Raw genomic sequence first — 18,298 nt, 5'->3', positions numbered from 1 at the left:
AATCCAAGACTTGCTAATATCATGTGAACAATGGTATGGAATAGGCTCTAGCAACCATATAATTTCGTAAGCATAATTAGAGGAATAATATAGAAGTGTAACTAATAATATTGCATGTAACTATGTAATATGGAGTCAGCAATGGAAAGTAAAAGTTAAAAGAGTTGAGAATCCTTGTAGACTAGCCACTGTCCACTACCACAGAGTAAAAAGAAGCAGTTATAGAGAGAAACTGGATTTGTGCTACCTAATATCTCTTGGCATGTGTGGAGTACAAATCTAAAATGATGACAGTTGTTATTTAGAATGTGTTATTATATAAGGTGCATAGTTGCAATGCTGGAGGCTGGTTACATTTAGAATGAGATGAAGTTAATTTTTTTTATACAATAATGTGAAATTATTGTAAATATATGGAACTATTTGTTCTGGCATGGACAAATAGATACACTTCCTGGTTCTTGTCCTGTGTCCATTACTGCCAGGAAAGTCTGGTCATTGCAGCTTTGATTAGAAACACAATTTTAGAATCTGGAGCAATGGAATTACTGTATGTGCATAACAGTAATGTCAAAGCTAGTACTGCACAATTTTTTCAAATCAACATTTGGAAAAACACCATTTTAGCAAGAATTGTGGAACTATGTGTGGCTAAAAGGTCTCATTTTCATAAACTAATTTATGTTTGTACTCTGTATCTGTGATGAACTTGTGTCCCATCTAAAGTTGTTCACTATATTGCCAGAGTAGAGTCTGGAAGGTTTTGGCCCTGTGATGGAATAATTGAGTCCAGACAATGGATGTTTATAGGCTTTTACTCTGTTAAAACTGTTGTCAAAGCTAATGTCAACAAGAGGGCAACAGTGACTGTTTTTTTTTTTTTTAAACTGTGAAACACCATTAGAACAGTATGTTCTTTTCTGACAAGTAGCATAACTGTTTACATACTTGATGGACTCCCATTGTTACAACAAGTAAGACTGAAGACATAGATTTTGTATGCGAATTAAAGGAGCCTGTTAATGCTTTCAAAATTTGCAGGAAGCAGTTATTGCAATTATTAAGCATGAAGAACTCAAAAGTGCACTTTTTGAACACTTCAGAATTTGAACGTAAGCTCCCTGTCCAGTCTGACTACTTGAGCCACATCAAGTCTGTAACTTGGAGAGTAGTGAAATAAACCATGTAGCTCAGATGAACAAATCTGACCGTCAGTCCTCCCAACTGGATTTCTTTTTTTTTTTTTCTCAAAAGTATGATGCTAATCTGTGCTCCAGAAGTATGCATTCTGTTAATTCCTAAATTTAACTTTAGGTTCAAAGTAATTATCGTTATCAAATGTTGTTTAGTTACAAACTTCCAGTATAATTAGTGTAGATTATGAAGAAGTTATTATATGTTGTAAGAAAATATATTTATATTTTATGAATAATGCAAACACTGCTACTGTGTTTTACTCAGCCTTCTTTAACAACAAGTGGATATAATAGTAAATGTGTGATGAGAACTCAAATGTAAAAGTACAGTATCTTGTTTTAAGTGTTTGGAAGGAGAAGAGAGTTCCATTTTAAAATCTGGCTAGGCATAATATATTATGCAGTTGCAACCATCCATTCATTTTGAAGCCAGCTTATTTTAACCATAATGGATACACGATTATTCTGGTTGAAAACTAAAACTCCTGCCACAGCAGCACACTAGATGTTTTACTATTAAATTCTAATGCCACCTTCTGCTATTTATAAAAATGGATGGCTACTTCATAAAAACATTTTTATATGAAACCCTGCTTGAATGATGGTTGTCCTATTTGAACTTTCTTCTTTCCATCAAATATATGAAACTATCCTTTGCATATAGTAGAAATTGACAGGTACTTGGCCCTCAAATATGTATTTAGTTTCTCTGTGGGCTTTAACTCCTGCCCAAATCACTCCCAAAAATGAAAGGTGGCATTCTGATTCAAAACTGGCATAGCATGAGTCAGTATGTGTTGTGGGAGTGACTTGTGACCGATTCCAGACTGTTCCCTTCTTTGTGCCTAGTGCTGCCAAGAGACACTCCAAGAGTCAGAAGGTGGAGCGATCATTTTATTCTGGTATAACAGTATGTGTCGAAACAAAGTTGCACACAGACACAATTGTAAAGTGTTTGTATAAAAGTTGGCATATGGAACAGAGAGCTTTTCAGAAATTACTTCAGAGATGGAGTGAACAGAGTGATTTACTTGTCCAGAATAATGTTGCAATAATATTGCATCTAGGCATTGTTACTGTCTTCTAACTCTGCTCCTCCAGCTTGTGTAATGGAGAGTTTATCGGTGTTCCGCAGTCACATGCCTGGTAGGAAATGAAGCTAGGTGGTAGTGAGGATATTTTGTACTTGTTCCTACATGGTGACAACTGTGTTTAGTTGAACACTGTTTCTGGGTTGCACTGTGTTCCATTCTTAAGTCCACTAATTTAAAAGTGAGTTCAGCAAGCCAAAGGAAGGACCAGAACTTATCTCTGGCTGATGACCTGACACCAGTTCAGGATTAATCTATAATGGTGAGCAGTCTAAGGCAGATGTCATGACATCTGCCCATGTCTGTAGGTGTTCTTAACAATTCATGGACGGTGCTGTCTTTGAAGGTGTTGCATTAAGGAAATATAGGCATAGTGTAGGCCCGCTATGTATTTTTTTTTTTTGGTCTTCCCCTTGTTTTATTTCTTTTTAACAGGCATAACAGATGTCATGTAACTGTCATTATCTGCAATTAGTATCATCTTTTTTTTGCATTAATACTCCCAACCTGGACCACAATACACCACCATACAGTAAACAAAAATACACCATATGCTGTAGGGTGGAACACCGCTTAACACTGTTTCCTCATAGGACCAGGATTTTCAGTGTAGTTAAAGGCATTACAATGTTATCTGTGGATTTTTTCCAGGCCTCCCAAATACCATTATAAATGGTGCTTCACATCTTCTCTCTGATGCACTAACATTGTGCACTTTGAGCCAACAAATTATTCAGCCTAACACAATGTGTATATAATGCCTCACTTTTGACTGTAATTTCACTCTTTATCTTAAATTAAGTCAGATGTTTTATTTTATTTTTTCTGTTGTGTGTTTGAGAAAGAGTGTGTTGTTAGACAGATAAAACCTTATTTGTCCCCAAGGGGAAATATAGCTTTTTGTGCTGTAGTGTTGCTCACATCCATATCAGGCACATTGTCCTTGTATCTCACAAACTGCAGTCTCCCTGACAGTCCATTATCCAGGATGCCATAGGCTCATCCACATGCATATCTCTGAGTTTACTCCTTAACAGGGATGGTTGGATGGTATTGGAGGCACTGGAGAATCAAAAAACATAATCCTCCTAAGTGTTGCCAGCTTTGTCCAGGTGAGATTGTGCCTTGTTGAGCATATGGACAAAAATTGGAGTGGAGAATGTAATTATCTAACAGGCAAACTGCAGTGAATCCAGGTGGTCTCCAACAAGAGGACTCCTATAGTTCAGGATGAGTCTCTCAAAGGTCTTCACGATGCAAGTGCCACTTGTCTGTACTCATTAGGTGAAAAGGAGTCTGTCTTCTTTGGAACATTATTGATTTATTAAGTAAACATATGTAAAAAGAATATGCCTGTCTATTAAAACTATGGAAGTTAGGTTAACTGCAGCCCCAAATTAGCCAAATGCAAGTGGATGCAAATAGATAGTAATGCATTAGCGTAACTCAGCAGTGGTCATTTGCATCCTTCCACCACCCCTACAATATAAAAAACAGATTTGAAAAAATGGAAAAGAATTTTCCACCAATTCATTTGTTTTCAGTTTTTATTTGTAGTCAGTAAATTGGTGCAGTGGGGAGTGCTGCTGCCTCACAGCTCCAAAACAGAAGACAGGCCAGTAAATTTTATGCAAAGTCTACATAGATTTTCTCCAGGCACACTGGTTTTCCTGTGACATCTAAAAGGGTAGGTTAGAATGACAACATTTCTATTGTCCTAGTATGAGTAAGCATGTCTGCACGATGCTGGACTATTGCCCTATCCTAAATTGTTTCCTGACTTGCGATTAACGCTGTCGGCATAGACTCTGGCTCCTTATGACCCTGAACTGGAATAAGCAATGAATGGAAAAATGACTGTTAGTGACTGCACTGAGTGTGTCCTATCATAGATTGGTTTCTAACTCGCATCCGCTCCTAATGAGATGTTCTTTTAGCTTTCATTAATCCTGTATTGTGAAAAGTACATTTGGAAAATAATATAACAAACCAGTTATTCTTTAATTCTTATTTCCTGAAAGCACAACTTTGTGTGTAATTACTAAAAGAAAAAATTACGTGCTTTCCTAAAGAACGAATATGCATGTACGAAAATAATGTAGAGTAAAAAGTGTTATATATGGTGATGATTTTTTTTTTTCTTCTGTCTTTTCCCGACCAAGTATTCCATCTCATGAATTAGCTCCTCGTAGCAGCCCTTTTAATCCAAGGCACTTCTGAGTGGCTGCAGAAAACACTCTACGACCGCCTCACTCGCTGCAGGCTTGCAATTCAAGAGCCGGAGGGAGGCGACTTCCTTTTTTGTTTCCCGATGACTCTGGAGCGGGAGGTGCCATGTCTTCGACGGGTGTCCGTGGGTATCCGCACCGCAGGGAGTCTATAGTTTCTTTCACGCAACTTGCACAACCGAATGCTCACGCCAGGTATATTTTAGTGAACAAAACCCGATGCTGAAAGTGGGTAAGCCTCTTATTGTTTGGGTTACATTTCTTAAACCGTACGCTTCCTGTGCCACCCCTTCACGTTTGTCGGAGATGGAGTAGCTGAGTGCGAATATAGCCCCAGTGTGTAAGAAGCGCTGCTTCAGCTGGGGTTGCGCTCTGCACTGGGAAGGTTCCGTGGTGTTGGAAGGAGCGGACAGCGAGCGAGCGGTCGCGCCGCCTGCCAGAACTCCACGGGTACTGTCCGGTAGCGTTAAAAGACACTTTCCTGCCGTGGGTATTGCTTTTTTGCCCTAATCGCTCTGTTTATTATTGCTTTCTGTTTTTTTTAATTAAAAAGAGGACATGAGCAGCTTAATTATTAATACAGCGTACTGCTTCGAAAGTTGCCCTGAAGTTGTATCCTGTACTTGGATTGTCTGCTGTTTTGTTTGGATTGCTTTACTTTAAAACTGCATCCAGCTCGAAAGGCGTTCGGGAGTGCATCCATCGATGCACATTTCGTATAAATAGACTAGGTGGAGAGATCCTTTGTATGTTATGTGCGGGGGGCGTGGGGGGTATGCAGTACGGATTTTCATCACTTCTTGGAGCGGGTGATATATAGGCGCTCCTGAAAAGTGTATTTATTTGGTAGCACGTCACAACCGCCTGCAAGGAGCCCTTTCTCTATAAGGGCCACCGAGGGGCATAAAAGAAATTATGTCGCTTGAAAATGCATACAAACGAAAGTAGCGGCGTTCACTTCGAAGTAAGGCAGAATAGCAAACGATGCGTGTATTTTTCCTTTTAAATGCACCGAGCAGTACTAGTTAGTAATCCTTGTTTTAAAACAACACCAAATATTCAGTAAGATAGTCGAATTGAAACCTTTATTTTGCTTTAGTCGGGCACGATGGCACGCTTTTCTCTCGAGTGGAGCGACGTGATTGCGCTGCTTTGTTTACTGAGCCAAGACATGTCCAAGACATGTGCAGCTCCCCCAAGCCTCACTGCTTTTATAGTGCCTTTCTCCCGAAATGCAGCATTCATGCGGTAGAAATACCATTTTAAAGCAATGTGGACTAAAATGTTAGAAGAAACTAAAACAAAGTTTCGGGATTAAACCTGTTGGGTTGTGTAAGAGGTTAAAGATAAAAATTTGGTGAACTTCAGCATATAACAATCTTTGCGATTTCATTCGTCTATTCGTCAGCACATCAGTCAAAGGAAACAAGCTACATTTCTAAGTGCCAAACATGATCAGAATCCTTACCACATGATGACTGAAAATCAGAAGTTTAATACATTTTACAACTTGCTGTTGTCATTTAGGATGTCCTCATTTTGTGTAGTTTTATTTGCCTCTGTCTCTCTTACAAGAGTTTTTATTTGTACTTGATAAGGCAGATAAGAAAAATAGTTGCAAAGCTACTTGAAAGTACAAGGCCATTTCTGATCCCAGCCTATTGTGCACCTTCAAGATCCCATGCAGTAAATGTTGTACCTGATTGACAAGTCTATACAGTGCCATAATTTACAGTACAGTACCGTTCATGAGACACTGTCCACCAATGCAGCACCAGCAGCCAGAGTTGTGTGCTACATAACCTAATGTGAACATTGTGTGTATCTATTTGCAAACATCTGAAGGTACAAGATTTAAATAAGCAGTTTTATGTATAAATATTAAAGGACCCATTTTTACTGTTACAAGGCCTAATGCTTATTCTGGCCTAGTAATGGGTCTAAGTCAGGAACTAGCTTGGGGTGGGTTGTCAGCCCATTTTGTGGCTGTCATGTATTGTACACACCTATACTTGCTCATTTCAGGCCACATTAGAATCACTAATTAACCAGACATTCAGGTCTTTGGAATTTGGAAGAAACCTATATTGTATATTTAGTCAGCAATTTCATTTTGACAGTTCTAGTACATGCCTTATACTTTGCAGTCTGTAGCAGCTACAACTATAACAAGACTAGAACCCACTCACTCTCAGTCATTCTGGACCAGTTCAGTGGCAGTCTACTTAACCTGTACATTGTTTTAGCAATGTGGTCGGTCACAAACTGGAGTACTTGAAGAAAAATTCATGCAGATCAGTGGAGAACATGGATGCTCTAGACATAGTGGTCAGGCTGAGATTAAAGGTCTCTGGAGCCTTGAGGCAAGAAACCTAAACAATGCACCACCATTCTCATTTAGAATGCAGTAGTCTTTTGATTCAGTTGTATAACCCATTAGTTAATGGACATGGGGCTGAAGCAAGATGGGAATCGTCCCTGAATGGAGCAGCAGTACATACCATCCATCCATTTTCTAACCCGCTGAATCCGAATACATGGTCACGGGGGTCTGCTGGAGCCAATCCCAGCCAACACAGGGCACAAGGCAGGAACCAATCCTGGGCAGGGTGCCAACCCACCGCAGGACACACACAAACACACCCACACACCAAGCACACACTAGGGCCGATTAAGAATCGCCAATCCACCTAACCTGCATGTCTTTGGATTGTGGGAGGAAACCGGAGCGCCTGGAGGAAACCCACACAGACACGGGGAGAACATGCAAACTCCACGCAGGGAGGACCCGGGAAGCGAACCTGGGTCTCCTAACTGCAAGGCAGCAGCGCTACCACTGCGCCACCGTGCCGCCCCAGTACATACCAGTGCCTTATATTTTTCTTTATATAAGTGTGTATTTTTTTTATTCCATTTCACTTGGCAAGATGTTCTGTGTGTTTCATGTTGCATATCTTAAAATGGATAGGTTTATATGTTTGCTGTAGCAATGCTAACAATAAAAGACAAATTGCCATGAAGAGCTGGAGTGGAATGGGCTTCTATGTTTACCGATAGTGCTGTTTCATTACTTTTCTTGTAAAGGTATTGCTAGTAATTGTTGCACACATGTGTCTTGGCTCCATTGCTGGTCCAAAAAGACAACTGTAATGTGCCGGGACTTTAATATGGCGACAGGGCTTTAGTGACATTATGATTCCTTCAGTTGGTCGAAGTCTTCCTGACGGGGGTGGAAGTAAAGGATTAGTAGGTTAGCTGTGTCATTCCCTACTACTTCCTCTGTGTGGTACTCCGGTGGCATTCTTGAAGCAACAGGCATATCTTTCGTGTGTGTGTGAATATGTGTATCTATGTAAATAAAACTGTAATACACTCTGTCTGTCTTTTGAATTTTTCACACTAAGGACCTCATTTCAACTCTCAGATCGCATCTTGTCTATTTGTTTGTCTGTGCGCCAATCTTGCAAAAACAGCTGAAATGATTTTCATGACATTTTGCATGTAGGTTGCTGTTGGTGAAACCTAAGTAGGGTATATGACATTTCATAAAATTCATCTGGGAGGGCGCTGTAGTGGGTGGAGGAATAACCAAGAAACTATTCAGTATTCTAAATGGTTGAGTTGGTCTTAAGCTCTATTCAGAAGGGGTTAGTTTTGCACCAGGAGGTGGGGTAAAGTAATTATTCCTGGAGGACATTTGCAATTTTTGTCCTTTCTGAATTACATAAATAACAGAATTTTACTGACATGTTGATTCGCAGAGTACTAGTTTTACCTTGAGTATTTTTTTTTACAAAATAGTTGTAGACAGTAAAAGGTTTCATAATCTTTACTAAGACATGAACATGCAGTCTGTAAACGTTACTAACATGAGTGATTTCAGAGGGACTCAATGTTCCGATGTCCTCCTGTAATAATTAATTTACCCCATCTCCTGTTTTAAAGCTAATCCCATCTGAATGGAGCTTTAATTAAATTTTGAATGTATAATAATGCAGGGCCAACTTAAAATTCAGATGACATGGTGTTTCAAAAATTTCAGTAACACTTTGGTGTAGGTGCTACAAAAATGCATCTATTGCTTGTTTACTTTTATGTAACAAGACCTTAACAAACATTTCTTTTGGTCTTCAAAACCTCAGTGGCTAGGCTGTTCATCTTGGTGCAGTGTGACATATTGACATGATGGTAAAATGACTTATTAATATATAGGATTCACAGGTCTTATCCTAAATATGCAATATCAAGAGAAATGTGAGTCAGTTTTGTTAGTAGGTCACATTGCAGAGATGAATAAACACTTTACTGATGCATTCTAAGTGTTATAAAGACCCAAAGAAGTGTGTGTTATGGTCTTGTTACATTGTGTGTGTTACGGTCTTGTTACATAATAGTAAAATTATACTAAGTGCAGTTTTGCAGTACCTAAACTAAAGTGTCACCAAAATTTCGTAGAGAAGCTTGTTTGTAATGGAGAAGTAGCAAAAAAAGTGGCCTTCCTCCAAAATGGGTGCGATTACTCCTGATACAATTAAACATTTCATTGAGAAAGAGTGCTGTTATTTGGGTTTGGTACAAACTAAAACCACATTATCATGCCAAAATGGGTCAGCTGATGGTGTTGAATTTGGCATAGTATTTAGGTTTGTCTCTACTTACTATGAAGGCTACATTCCAAGTCAGTGACTGCATAGGAATGAAGACTGGGGTGTGGTGTTGTGGGGGACCAACACAAAAATTGAGCATCGGTCAATAGTGGCTATATTTACTGTCACAAAATTTTGTATTTACATTATTTTTCTGGTAATTTAAAGTATAATCTACATGGAGTTTCAGGAATTTCATTGGGAAGTCATAATGGGGACAACAATGTGCATTATTCTAAAACAGCTGAGTGGATGTTCATGAATTTTGCATGTGTATTACAGTTAAACCAAATTAACATGTACAGCTTTTGGAGTTTTAAAATTTTCATCATGAGAATGAGTTCAATAGAAGGAAAAATACAAAAACTGTTAGTTTTGCCCATCTTACTTGTAGTATAAATGATTTGTTTATTTAACAAGCCATCCATTTTGTTAACGTGGGATTAAACAGTTTTTTGTGAAACTGCAATAATCCAATTATACCCAAAAAGAACAAATTCTTGACTCATGAGAGCAGAGATATGGATAGCTATCAGAGCGGTAGTGAAAATAATGGATGGGACAATTGAATTTTAGCCAACAATCACACACAAAAAAAAACACATGAATATTTGCTTTTTTACTTTGATCAATTACACAGATAAACCAAGAAAACACCAGGTACTTTGGCTTGATCGTAGGAAGAATGAATAAATGGATGGATGGATGTACAATACCTGAACATATAGCATGTTTTGTATTGTAAGATCATGGATCATTTTAATAAAGGATATAGAAACAGGGTTTCTTTAGTTTGTGTGATTATTATACATTTGTTTAGTATTATTCATAATAAATGCCACCAGGGAGCACACCACATTTCCAGCACAGTGTATTTTTAACCTAATATTAACATGGTCTGAGCCCAGTCCAGTGCTGTAAACACATTTTCATATATCATATTTTTAAATAAAGAAGTTAGCCAAACATCCCTTTTATTGCTGTTGGTAAATAGCAATGTCATTTCTTAAGAACAAAAAGTCATTTTAGACTGTAATTGTACAGGTCCAAAGCCAGCCTTGAGGTCACCGGTTTCAGTAGTCATTTGTTGCCTCATAAAGTTCTTCCTAATCTGCACCAAAACTATCTAGACAAGTACCCTAGGGAGAGACAGAGGTTACATTTGTCGTGGGAAATTTGTCTGTGTGTCTCCTTTCCTACACTTTAAAGCTGTTTTTTCAGACCACAGGACTGTTTGTCTTTACATACATTAGTTTTTTTTTCTTTTCTACTTTTTATTTTATTAACTTGTACAGTATTAGTGAAGTCATCACTGCAGAAGTGTACAGTATTAATGAAGTCATCACTGCAGAGTGGTTTAAGGACAGCGATACACTTTGTCATACTTAGAATATACAGTATGCATAAGAAAACCATTATGAACTCAAATGTAGAAGAAAAATAAAAAATGTGGCCAGTCAAAATAGTGAATTGGAGCTGCGTAAAACCTCATATAAAGTACTAAGTGACAGTTCTCAGTGTAAAAAGTGCTGATAATAATTTTAAGGTTGCAGGAGGCATATGCCTTTTCTGGCAGCATCCTTTTGGTGCCAGATAGGAGCGAACCATGGATGGAGGAGGCCCACACATCTATTTAAAATAAATTTTGGAAAAGAAATCTGTCAAAAAAAAAAAAATGATATCTAAATGTGGGGTAAATGATTTTTTTTAGCAACAGAGTTGAATGGAACAGTTACACACCTGATTTGTCATACCTGAGTTTTATGAGGCCTGGGTTTCAGTTGAATGAGATTTTAATTTTTTCTTTTTTAACCTAGGATATTTGGGCTGTATTACAGTCATTGTGTTTTCCCTTTTCTCAATAAACCACAAGAAATGATTTGGTAAAGATCACCGTTTGGTGGGGAGTAATCTTGTGGTTTTCAGCCTAAGTGCCTTTGCCAGTAGGCCTCACTAACAGGTATTCATTTGAAATTTGCTGCTCTGTACAGTCATAATATGAATAAAGGCCAAACAGAACTTATTTAATTTTTCTTTCTCTTAATATTAGACTTTGTAAAAATAGACCTTTTATTTATTTATTTTTAACCTTTTCATGAGTATATCCTGAAATATTTCTTTGGTGATGGTACACTGTTTGTCATCACAGCATTACATCTTGCGGTGTCCTAGGTTTGAATCTTATCCATATCAAGTTTGCATGTTGTTGTCATATCTGTATGGGATGTTCCCCTGGGTGCTCTTAATTTTTCTTCCATATTGTAAAGTCCTGTATCTGCTCTAAATTCTCTCCATTGAGTAAACATGGGTGTGGTGAAAGAATGTTATGCTACACAGTGAGCTGGCACCCCATCCATTACTGGTACCTGCGTTTTGCTTGGTGTTTCCTGAGCTAGGTTGAGTTAGAACATGAATGGATGTATATAAAATGTATGGTTTCCTCTTGGTGAAATGGAATAGTAAGATGGTAGATATAAACAATAGTTTTAGGTTATGGTGCTTTTATATTTGTTGAGCTGTAGCTTCAAATGCAGTGATCTGCGACTTGACCAGCAGACCTGTCACTGTCCCATATTGAGCATGGAGTAAAAAGTACTGTCCATGTAAAGTGAAAATGAGATGACTGAAAGAAGAGATGTAACTTGCAGGAAGGCAACTATTTAGTCACAGCATGTTTAATTTTGTATATGTAGTAATCGTACCAGGGAGCTGCTGCATAACAGCTCCAGGCACAGACTTTTAAGTCTTGTTCTTGCTACTGTGTCAGATGGGCACGTTTCTTCCTGTGATCGCAAAAATTTTCTTGGGACATTTCAGAACTATATGCTTGTGAAACTGTGGATTATAAATTATCATGGTGTGGCATGTCATGTACCTAATGCTGCTAGGATAGACTTTGAAATCCCTTGATTATGGGTGGTAAAATGTATGGATATACTTTTTGCTTTAGCAATTTTGAAGTAGTAATTTTTTTTAGATACTGGAAGAGTCATGGTCAGAATTAAAAATATCTCAACAATCCTGGCGACCTCACTGAACAGGATATAAAATCTAGAAGCAGGGCTTTCTGTGTTGTATGTGAAGGAGACATTTCCTAAATGCCATTCAAGTGGTTCAGTGCTACTTGAAACAAAAGTGAAAAATGAGGAACCAATATTCAAGTGCATCAGTCAAATTAAAGAAATTGAATCAGAGCTTTAAAAACATAAAGAGTATAGGCCATTTCCTGTAAACGTTAGGCTTTTCTGTTCCTCTTTTTGACTTGTATTATACACATAATTTAGGAAAATGTTTCAGATAAAGCAGGGTGTCAAGTTTATCAGTAGCTTTTAGAATATTCCCTCTCCCCCTCTTTTTTAACTTTTGTGGTATGCTCTTTTAAATATAGACATTTTATGTAGACTATGTTACACAGAAAAATGGACTGAATAGAAATCTGACTTAATACTGACTTAATGTGTGCACATACATGGTTCTGTAAAGCTACCTTAGTCATGTGTAATGTATGTTCTGAGCAAAATGGCCAAGTATTTATTGCTGCTGCTTAAACATTTAGTTTCTTTAAAAACTGTAAAGGAATAAATTAATTTCCTATCATTTACTTGTCTTTTTGCATATTGAATCTGTGGCTTATAGTCACAGGGCAGCCTGCTGGCTCAAGTTATTACAGGTAGCTCCTGGAGACTTGGATTCATTTGGAAGACCCATTACTGTGCATTCCATGTTTTTATGGGTTTTCACAGGATATTCTGGTTTTCCTCCCATATCCAAGAGATGTCTATTAGAATAGTTTTTCGGTGATTCTGAGGCTTAGCCCAGTCAAGTGTTGATTGTTTACAGAACAAACTAAGTAAATTGATACACGAGGGAAACAAGCAGCACCTGAAAATAAGCTCTAAACTGGACTACTTTGTTTGGACAGACGATATATAACATTTTTTAAATGTTACAGTTGAGTGTAAAGTAATCAAAACCATCAAAAATATAGACTTGGAGTCTGGCTAAAGTAAATGTAGTGAAATATTCAAGTGTTTCAAGGTGTAGTACAGGTCAGCTGATACAGAGGAGTTAGGAAAGAGCTGTTACTCCAGTAATGATTTTGCAAAGTCCATTATCACAGCAGAACTGGAAGTCAGTGCCTGATGCTATGACAACAATACCTTAGAGTTTTCACAGAGCTTCTTTTTTTCCCCCATCCACTCTGCTATATAAGACTTGTCATTTCCAAAGTTAAACATTTTGGGAGAGCATATTTGAAAAGATTAGCTTTCAGCTGTCAAAAATACAGTTTCATTATGGATGGTAGGCCAAAGCAAACACATGCATTTTCAAATATATCCATGTTAATGTAGACTAAGCTTGAGTTGACTTGGTAGGACTGAGCATATCTGTGATACAGTAAATCGATGGCTGACCTTGATCTCACACCTTATTAGATTTGTTGCTGCATGAACTAACTTTTCTTTAGCTGGAGATTGTACCTGAGACTTGCTTTCAGCTCAGTTTGGCTTTTAATTAGCTTTCAGCTCAGTTTGGCTTTTAATTATGTAAAAACAAACTCCTGACTCCAAGCAATTGCTCGTCACTAGGCCTAGCTTTTGGTAATATTTTTTCTCCTTTTTTCACCAAATTAAGCAGCTTACTGTAGTGTTTTGTTATGCTCTTTACTTAACTAAAGCTTTGCCTTTTTTAATGTTCCTCTAACCTGCCCTTTCAGATCTTATTTTTGCTTGCTCAATGGGTAGACCTAGGCTTGCACCATTTTTCTTCATTTTCCAGTTTACATCCATCTTAAAATACCATTGGACTTTATTGTCCTCTTACTCCTTCCCTTTCATGAATAGTCAATTGCTCAATAAATGTTTGAAATGGTAATGGGGTTGTAAGTTCAGTGGTGAAATGAGCTTGCTGTGACTTAAAATGCATGACATTTGTATTAATTTTGCATTTAATTAATTCATTGTTTACATATAATCTTCCTCTACAGTACTTAATGTTCACTCTGTGCTAAACTCCGTTATCTAAAAATGTAGATGAGTTGTGGAAACTGAGTTGCATTGTGCATATCAAAGCACTTTTGAAATCTTTAGCTGTCCTTGTCTCTAGCAAAACCTTGAACAAAGTTGTTGATGATAATGTGAAATTAAACCATAATCTGCACAAGACATTGCTATTGCCAACCCATGTGCCACATTTGATATATATATATGTGTGTATATGTATATATATATGTGTGTGTATATTGTAAAAAGAAACACACAAGAAATGTTGAAGGTTTGGGGTTTCTGTTCTCCAAAGTAATGGTCAGTTTGTACATTCGACAATAGACATGAATCAAATAACAGTCGGACAATTTATGGGGTAGGAACGGACAAGGAATGCTGGGAAGGAACTGGGCTGGTAGATGGATGGTAGTGATGTCATCAGATGGAGACCAGGGGGAAACGAAAGGAACCTGGCAGTGTCTTGTGGTTTAGCGAGTCCGGGTGTATTCATGGCGGTGCTGCTCCTTTCTTCCTGAGGGAACAAAGAAAGAGAGTTTAGTACCTGGCACAAGGTTTCGTGGTACACATTGGGGTCCTTAAGCTGCTCCCCATGCGCTCATGTGTGTGTATATATATATATATATATATATATATATATATATATATATATATATATATATATATATATATATATATATATATATATATATATATATATATATATAATAATATAAAAGTTAGGGAACCCTTCTTAATTCTTTGAATTTTTGTTTACCATTGGCTGAGCTTTCAAAGTAGCAACTTCCTTTTAATATATGACATGCCTTATGGAAACAGTAGTATTTCAGCAGTGACATTAAGTTTATTGGATTAACAGAAAATATGCAATATGCATCATAACAAAATTTACACAGGTGCATAAATTTGAGCACCCCAACAGAGATATTACATCAGTACTTTGTTGACCCTCCTTTTGCAAATGTTATAGCCTCTAAACGCCTCTTATAAGCCTTTGATTAGTGTCTGGATTCTGGATGGAAGTATTTTGACCATTCTTCCATACAAAATCTCTCCAGTTCAGTTAAATTTGGTGGCTGCCGAGCACCGACAGCATGCTTCAAATCATCCCATAGGTTTTTGATGATATTCAAGTCAGGGGATTGTGACGGCCATTCCAGAACATTGTACTTCTCCCTCTGCATGAATGCCTTTGTAGATTTTGAATTGTCTTTTGGGTTATTGTCTTATTGGAATATTCAACCCCTGCATAACTTCAACTTTGTGACTGATGTTTGAACATCCTGAAGAATTTGTTGATATTGGGTTGAATTCATCCAACCCTCAACTTTAACAAGGGCCCCAGTCCCTGAACTAGCCACACAGCCCCACAGCATGATGGAACCTGCACCAAATTTGACAGTAGGTAGCAGGTGTTTTTCTTGGAATGCAGTGTTCTTCCGCCATGCAAAGTGCTTTTTGTTATGATCAAATAACTCAATTTTTGTCTCGTCGGTCCAAAGCACTTTGTTCCAAAATGAATCTGGCTTGTCTAAATAAGCATTTGCATACAACAAGCGGCTCTGTTTGTGGCGTGAGTGCAGAAAGGGCTTCTTTCTCATCACCCTGCCATACAGATGTTCTTTGTGGAAATTGCACTGAATTGTAGAATGATGTACATATAGACCATCTGCAGCAAGATGTTCTTGCAGGTCTTTGGAGGTGATCTGTGGGTTGTCTGTAACCATTCTCAGAATCCTGCGCACGTGCCGCCCCTGTATATTTCTTGGCCTACTAGACTTGGGTTTAACAGCATCTGTGCCTGTGGCCTTACATTTCCTGATTACATTCCTTACAGTTGAAACTGACGGTTTAAACCTCAGAGATAGCTTTTTGTAGCCTTCACCTAAACCATGATACTGAACAATCTTTGTTTTCAGATCTTTTGAGATTTGCTTTGAAGATCCCAATGTTGTCACTCTTGCAATTGACCACCTTAAATACCTTTTCTCATGATTGGATACACCTGTCTATGAAGTTCTAGGCTTAACGAGCTAATCCAACCAATTTGATGTTGCAAGTAATCAGTATTGAGCAGTTATGTGCATTCAAATCAGCAAAATTACAGGGGCACCCAAATTTTTGCACAGCCAGTTTTTCAAATTTGATTTAATTTCATACAACTAAATTCTGCTTCACTAAAAATCTTTGTTCGGAAAACACCCCAGTACTCGGCTGTTCCTAGGAAATGAAAGATATACCATTGTTATCTTTTTTCTTGAAAGTAAATTATTATGCAGGCCTGATAGGGGTTCCCAAACTTTTTCATATGATTGGCCACGGAGCGTCTCGCAGCGACCTTAAACCTGAGACTTAGTGCCAAGAGATTGACACAGGACCATCTCACGGGGACGTAGAACATGAGATTCTTGCAAGACACGCCCTACTTACAACCAACATCAAATAAGACCACGGGCAGCAAAACACTCAAGTCGTGCAAAGGCTTTGAGCACACGCAGATTAAGGGCTCTCAGTGTATATAAAGACAATACGTTATAAATGAAATGTAGACGAATAAGCGAAGAAGAAAGCATCGCGGAGAAAAGAGACTCCAAAGCGTTGGAGAGAAAAAAAAAGAAAAAGAATAATCTAGGTGCAAATTCAGAAAATAAGGACAGTAATTATCAGCCCGGAACAAGTGGAATTGAAAATAAAGTACGTCCAATTGGGCTCAGAATTAAAAGACAGAGTAAAAGACAAAGTATAACTTCAAGACGTTCACAAATGTTGGCGCTAAACACATGCAGAGCAAGTTAGAGATTATGAAAGCAGTGGATTTCGAAAGGTTCAAAAAAGAAAAGGGAGAAAGTTAAAGAATATGAAAGTAGGAAAATTTGAACATACAGTAATCCCTCGCTATATCGCGCTTCGACTTTCGCGGCTTCACTCTATCGCGGATTTTATATGTAAGCTTATCTAAATATATAATGCAGATTTTTTGGTGCTTCGTGGGTTTCTGCAGACAATGGGTCTTTTTACTTCTGGTATATGCTTCCTCAGTTGGTTTGCCCAGTTGATTTCATACAAGGGACGCTATTGGCGGATGGCTGAGAAGTTAACCAGTCAGAACACGCAGTTAAGTTTCTGCGTGCTGATTGGATAAGCGACGGAGCGCCAAATTCGATTCCGCAGTGTTAACCAGGAAGTCTCGTCTCGCTCATTCAGTATCAACGTGTTTCGCAGTGTAAAGAGTTAACTTTATGTTATGGCTCCAAAACGATCTGCTCCTGAAACTGCTTCAGGGGCCGTGCCCAAGCGCCAACGGAAGATGCTAACGATTGCCGAAAAGGTAAAAGTTTTGGACTCCGGCATCAATGAGTCTACGATCCTTTTTATTTAAAAAGGAGGAAAAGAGTATAAGATCTACGGCCACAGTGTCCTTTTAACCAGGGCGCAAACCGAGTAGAGTGGATATAATAAGGCAGTAGTCCGGATGAAATCTGCTTTAAGGATTTGGATTGAAGACTGCCGGAAGAACAACAATGGCGGTGCTACACAATCGCCTCAAGAGGCTCCTTTAGAAGAGCTGTAACGCTCTCCTTTGTTGTGCAGTAAAATTAAACTCATCATTATCGGACAAGTCATCGCGTCATTGTTGGTGAGTAACCATAATAATTTTCTACGTACAGTACTTAGTACATGTACGTACGTTTAGTGTCACTGTACACACATTTACTGTATACAATTTTTCTTGCATTGTACATATTTATTGTCAGTGGCCTGTTTGTAATGGCTGTAACATGTGATATCGGAGACGCTCGATATCTTTAAAATAATATTTAGGTTTTATTGTATATAAACATTGTGTTTACATGAATAATTTCAATGAATCTTACCTGATATCTAAGAGAATACAAAGGGTTTATGCTGTATAACTGTGCGGGGAATATTTATAAACAGTGTGGGAGAGTTTATAAGGACTTAAAATATATACAAATAACCATACAAACATATGGTTTCTGCTTTGTGGATTTTAACCTATCGTGGGGGGTTCTGGAACACAACCCCCGCGATCGAGGAGAGATTACTGTATAAAAAAAAGAAAGTAAAGATTGCAGTAGCGCAGCGTTTCTCAACCTTTAAGTATTTGCGACC

The 18,298-nt window shown here is 38.0% G+C and overlaps 1 protein-coding gene across 9 annotated transcripts in view; it reads left to right on the top strand.

Annotated features, from left to right (window-relative positions):
• The first annotated feature begins 4,605 nt into the window (after nt 1-4,605).
• The window catches only part of fam53b (family with sequence similarity 53 member B), a 184,217-nt gene continuing 170,524 nt past the window's right edge, over nt 4,606-18,298 (top strand). For 3 of the 9 annotated variants that reach the window (XM_039769629.1, XM_039769620.1, XM_039769637.1), the window contains exon 1: nt 4,889-5,001. The gene's annotated coding sequence lies outside the window, so the exon portion shown is untranslated. Of the gene's footprint in view, nt 4,748-4,888; nt 5,002-17,777; nt 17,802-18,298 lie in introns of those variants that run through there. The other 6 variants (XM_039769690.1, XM_039769672.1, XM_039769647.1 and 3 more) reach the window with 3 other exon arrangements.

This window comes from Polypterus senegalus, chromosome 1 (assembly GCF_016835505.1).
Source record: "Polypterus senegalus isolate Bchr_013 chromosome 1, ASM1683550v1, whole genome shotgun sequence".
Taxonomy (NCBI): Eukaryota; Metazoa; Chordata; class Cladistia; order Polypteriformes; family Polypteridae; genus Polypterus; species Polypterus senegalus.
Note: the sequence above shows the minus strand (reverse complement) of the source record. Positions and strands in the feature narration are given on the sequence as shown.